Here is a 6000-nt window from a genome sequence, read left to right as displayed (position 1 = left end):
ATGCTCCGGCGTCCTTAAGGATTAAAATCAGTACGGTGTCTTTTCTCCACAGTGACATAGAACTCTAAGAAAAAATTTTAAAATGTTTGCGTTTTACCTTGTTCTTCCTCACTTCCGAACTCCTGATCAGGGCCCTGATGGTCCTGTTGCTGGGAGTCACGAGCAAACCTACGGCAGAGGAGCACCCGCCTCGACCAGGTGCTTGGCCCTTGAGAAACGGTGGGCAAGCTGGCATGGCCTCGTTTTTCCTATTCACTAAAAGGTAGCTTTTGCAGCTTCCCCAACTTAATTTTTTTGTCTCCAATTTGGACTTCAGCTTCCCTAACCGAATGTTGACCCGACCTGGCATATGGATGCCAAGTCCAGCTCTCACTGATTGCAGACAGTTAACCCAGCGTCTCCTGGGCCTGACCCTTCCTGGACAGGCCTTCCGTCGGCGACCTCCACCTGGCACCAGCCTTTTTTCTCCCTGCCTGGGGCTTTGCGGCCTGTGGCGCCCCTGACATCCTCTGACCCACAGTCAGCGAGTCACAAAAATTAGACCAAACATCAACCCCTCAGGGCAAAACAAATGAAAGTGTCTTGCCCTTTTGCACAGAGAAAGGCATCTTTTACTCCCAGGTCAAAATTTGGCAGCAGGGTGCAACAATGAACATTTTATTTTTTTCCACAGGAAATGAAACCTTAAAAATTTGTAAATTTTAAAAGCCCCTCAGCGCTTTCCTAAGATGATAAGGTTTATGGTTCAGCTGTCATTCAACCCAAACAACGCTTTAAAAGGCTCCAGACAAGGGCAGAGTACAGTGATGAATTCATTTCCGCCGCCCCCCCTCCAACACCGTGGTACTGAGACTGTGAAATCCCCTGAGAGGGGGCCGCTTGGGGACACGAAAGGGCTCCAATCAGCCAGCATCAAGGTCTACCGTGCCAGAGCCAGACCCTCCCTCACAGTGTGACCTTGGCCCAGCTGCTAGACCTCTCGACACTGCAGTTTCCTCATTTGTTAAATGGGGATGATGGCAACCTCAACACTGTAGAGTGGTTGGGAAAATTGTGCCTGTAAATGAACTGCACACAGACTTAGTGCCTGGCCATGTTTGCCTTCAAAACAAAAGTAGAGAAATACTCTTGTTTATAAATTATAAAAATTAAATAAAAGGCTAAGAAAGAATTTTAGAAATTAAGGATCAGAAGTGCTTCTTCATTTTGCAACGTGGTACCTGTAAAACATGGCCCCCAAATTCTCTGTGACTCTTCCCGTTGCGAGGCGGGGGTCTGTGGACCCCACCACCACCTTCCCTGGGGTGGACTTGCTATGGCTTCAGGGCATAAGTGACATTGTGACCTCAGGGTTGACTCACCTGCAGCCTGCTTAGCTCAAAATGCTCCCCGGGGACCACACCCCTTGGAGGCCAGGGCACGTGGCCTCCACGGAGCCGGCTCCCAGCGCCCCCGGCTCACACGAGTGAGTGCAGGAGCCCCCACAGACTCAGCCCAAGGACCTCGGAGTCTTCCCAGCTGAGACCTCGTGGGGCAAAGAAAAGCCACGCCCCTGCACCTGGTCCAAACTCGACCTAGGAGTCGAGTGAGCCAGTGGCTGTCTCTGCCACCAAGTTTGGGCGATTCCCGACACAGCAACTAAGTAATGGAGCAGCAACACCAGCACAATAATGGGGACAGTCCCAAGGCCTCGGGGGCCGGCCTCATCCCTAGTGAAGAGTTAGACCTTAAGACCAGGTAACAGGAAAACTGGATGCCCTAATGCACGCCCTACACAAGGGTCCCATGGCCACTCTGGCAGAACCTCCTCTGAAGCTCCATAGCTCACTACCGCGGCTTCACTGCACTCCGCCTGCCCAAGCCCGATGGGCGTGTTCACAATGCCCTTTTCAAGGACACAAATTTCAATGATCTGTTACAGGATTAACATTTACTTAATTAAACAAAGATTTTAAAGTGTCTAAACTAGTTAGGGCCCCGTGAGGCAGTGGGTTTCAGGGTTCAGAGTAATGAGAATCACCTAGGACGCCTTTCATGACAAAAGTCGTACTCCAAGGCCATTCTACAGCCACTCTGACTGAGCAGGCGGGTGTCTCTGCCAGGGGGCTTCTCAGACCGGTGTGGGGGCGGGGGGGGGCACGGAAAACTGCCCTGGGGCAGCAGCAGGGCACACGGAAGTGTATGACCCAGCTTCTGCCTCCAATTACCTCTCGGGAACTAACAGAAAGGGCATTTGTGTAAAATAATAATAATTTACTTAGTGATGGATCCAATTAACACAGCTCGCTTCCAACTTATATGAGCAATACACCTTACAGAGCAAGTGAAAAAGTTAATGCCTCCAAGTTGAATGCTATTTTCCAGGAAGATTAAAGGCGAGTGGTGTGTCTCACACTGAAACTAGCCCAAGAAGAGCTTTGCACTGAATGTTTTCATGTCTGTGAGCCACTGTAGAGTTTATAGACATTGATACCTCACTCACTCAGACACTCAAGGAGGGCCATGCTTCAGGTGTCCGTCGTCATGCCGTCTGGTGGCTCTGCTGTCCCCTTGTTCACCACGGTCACCTGCTTCCAGCCTATGGAAGGGAAAAGAAATATCACAGAGTAAGCACAGGTGTTTCATAAAAGCTTTGGCCCCAAATAGCCCTCAGCACTTCTGCAGGCATGACACTGGTGCCAACCAGTCACAGGGCCGCGACCATTTTCACAAAGAGCGGGAACGGGAGGTTTCCCATCTGTCGGGTTCTTTCCAGCTTCAACCTGGAGGCACAGAAGAGAGGAACGAATTTGGGTGGGCAGCTGCCACAGCCACCGCACACTAGGGAGTGTCACCTCATGTCCAATCACCTGAGACAAAGAGCAGATTCTAAAACCTTCCCTCGAGAGAAACACAAGTCTCTTACAAAGGACTTGTCATCAGAATGCTGCCAAATTTCCCCAGAGGAATACAGGAGGACGATGGAGAAAGGCCTGCATAATTCTGAGGGGACATGGTGGCCAACCTACGATTCCGTGCCTTGCCAACCCTTCTGCACGGAGAGACAGACGGGTCTCGCAGACTTGCACAGTCTCAAAAGATTTACCTCCCACATGCTTCCTCAAGAAGGTACTGGACATGGGTACTACAAAGTCAGGGAAGAATCCAAAAAAGAGGAAAACGTAAAACCCAGTAAACAGAGGACCCAAAATACAGGGGTGGGATGGACTGCGTTCCACTGAGGGTGCTGGAAAGATGCTGCAGCGTGACGGCTGAGCAGCAGGCCCAGAGAGCACGTTCTGACGGGGCAAGACGAGGCAGGTTTCCAGAGAGGATGAGCCAACACACACACACACACACACACGCACAATAAACCAGCGGGTGCTTCGGTGTGTTTGACTCCAATGAAGGAAGTTGTGACATTCTGTCCGAGCGTGGGCTTGTGAGCACGGTCTTACAGTCGGTATCAGAGGTGTGCGTGCTGCACAGAAATAGATATGAAACCACAGGGCCGGGAGACAGCTAGGAGCACAAATGGGGACGCTGAGGGCCACGCTGGCCGTGGCTGCAGTCAGGAGGCCCGCTTACCCTTCATGCAATAAACCACAGGGGACTGTTGTGCACTCTTAAACAGTAAGGTGGGGAGGTGACAGGTGGGTCTTAGAAAACTGGTTTGGTAAATAATGAATCGGAGGGGGAAAGGGCATGAAGGCGGTACTTCACCAGGATTGCACATGTCTTCCTCCCCATGGAATAAGTCCTCTCCCGAATGTGGACAAGATCCACGCAGTTACAGACGTTTGTCTGGTAGGGGGGGAACCAAGGCAAAGCCAACCATGTGAACGAGTACAGTGTACGTACTGGTGTCTGATCGAACACGACACTTTCACCTTCCTTTTTGCCCCCCAGCCCTCCTATTGGTCCCCTGTCCTCAAACTCTGGTTCTCCACAGCCTGTCTCCCACCTGCCCTCCTTTCTCAGCCCAAACTCTTCCTCTCTGCAGGAGGACTATATTTCCTCCATTTCAATCCTGAAACTCCCCGTGCCTGCCACAACTTCTAACTGATAAGAAACCATTCTGTGAGGCTTTGTACGCTAAAGGGAAGAGGAAATGGAAAAGCCTGCTGTCCTGCCAGGGTCGGCTGATCCTCCCAGACACAGCGCTAGTTATCAACAGCTTTGCGAAGATAATGCTTCGATTTTAGCAATAAGAAAAAAGAGAGAGAATCGGGGGTTAAGAAGAGAAAATTAAATGAACAAGGGTAGGAGCCGTATCTGCACCATGCAGCCATGGAAAGGATTAACCGGTCAAAGCCACAAGCAACTGGGACTGAAGCCCAGCCACCGGTCTGGGCTCACCAGGCCCAGAACCAGGTCAGAAGGTCCTGCTGGGACTCGCCCATCCCGAAAGGGGCGGACCTGGGACACGAACAGCCTTCCCTGAAGGGTGCAGACCAGCAATGGCTAAAGAAGCCCCTCAGGTCTGACCCTTCGTTAAGTCAAGCTAATTACATGAATAAAAGATTATCCAGTGGTACCCCTGTCAGGAGCCTTCAAATCACTTTGCACGTCTGGCTGCAATTACCCCAGGAAGTGGAACTAAGGGGACCCGGGGGAGTGACCAGTCGTGTGATGTTAAGGAAGGCAGACTGTGCACATAGTCAGAGTGGGTGGGGGGAGGCGGGGGAGGGAGGGGTCAGCACCTCTCCCAGAGCACCAAGGCGCACACTGAACTGACGCCGAATGAAAACACTCCGGTTCAGTTTACGGGGGGTGTCGCGATGAACTCCAACACGCTTAAAATGCTACCTACAATTCTCCGATGAAAATTCAGTGAAAGGCAGTTTATAGGTAGCAGCCTCAGATTTGAAAAACAAAACATGTTTTTAAAAACACGGTTGAGAATACCATCTTTCATTTAACTGGGTAAATTCAAAACAGGACAATTTACTGGAAGGAAAACATGGCAACATTAACATAAACTATCATTAATTTGGCCCCCTTTTAACTCAGTCAATACATAATACCTTGCACAGGCCTACATAAAAGAGATATTACTATAAACATTGTTTAGCTATGGCTCCTGTCTTTGTGGAGTTTATATTCTAGTGAGGGAGGTGGAGAGAGAAAAAGGTAAACACATGACTCTAAGTACATGAGTAAGTCGTAAAGGCCAAGTCAACAAGAGGCCAAGACAGAGAAGATCTGGGGGAGTGAGTTTCAGCCAAACGCCACCCGATTTTTCCATCTGCCTCTAGGAATATGACAGGAAAGCTGAGACCTGGGGGTGAGAAACGATCCGTCACTGAGCGGAGAGAGGCTCTCTCCTGCAAGACCCCTCAGTACAGAGGCCCCACGGAGGGAACGACCTACAAGGGGACCAGTGTGACTGGGCCTGGGTGATCAGGGATGGGAGGGGCGGAGGATGAAGCTGGGAGAGGGTGGAGAATAGTGAGCACAGAAGGCGGCCAGTGGCCTTGGCCGCCTGGACATGATGAGCGTCGTTCACCATGTGCAGTGCTAGGTGCAGCAGAGTGAGCGGGAAGACTCGACCTCAGGAGGTCCACTGTGCTGAGGGGAGAGAAGGCCCGGAGGGAGGCACAGACTCAGGTGTCTCTCCAATCCAGCTGTGAACAGGGAGCCAAGGCTGGAAGGCACACAGGGACCCAGAAGGTTCGCAGTTCATTTATTCCAAAGACGAGAGCGAGCAGAGCGTGCCTGTGTGCTGATCGGATGGGGCATGGTGCGGGGGAGGGAGAGGCCGTGAGGAACACAGTCGGGGCCAGAGCACAGGTGAGAGGTGGACTTCAAGGAGGTTCCAGGTAGGAAACCAGACAGTGTGCGTGTGGGCCCACGGGTGAGACCACCGGAACAGCCTCCTCGAGACTCGGACTCTCTGAGCGACTCCTCTGCGCTCATTACCATTTACCCTCTGGAACTCCCTCCAGATCCAAACCATCGACACGAACCCCATGTCAATAACTGCTCATTTTCCTAAATGCACAAGTGTTTGCAAAGATC

This window comes from Sturnira hondurensis, unplaced genomic scaffold (genome assembly GCF_014824575.4).
Source record: "Sturnira hondurensis isolate 20B ecotype Veracruz unplaced genomic scaffold, ASM1482457v3 Scaffold0018525, whole genome shotgun sequence".
Taxonomy (NCBI): Eukaryota; Metazoa; Chordata; class Mammalia; order Chiroptera; family Phyllostomidae; genus Sturnira; species Sturnira hondurensis.
The sequence above is the reverse complement of the archived record's forward strand: the minus strand, read 5'-3'. Positions refer to the sequence as shown.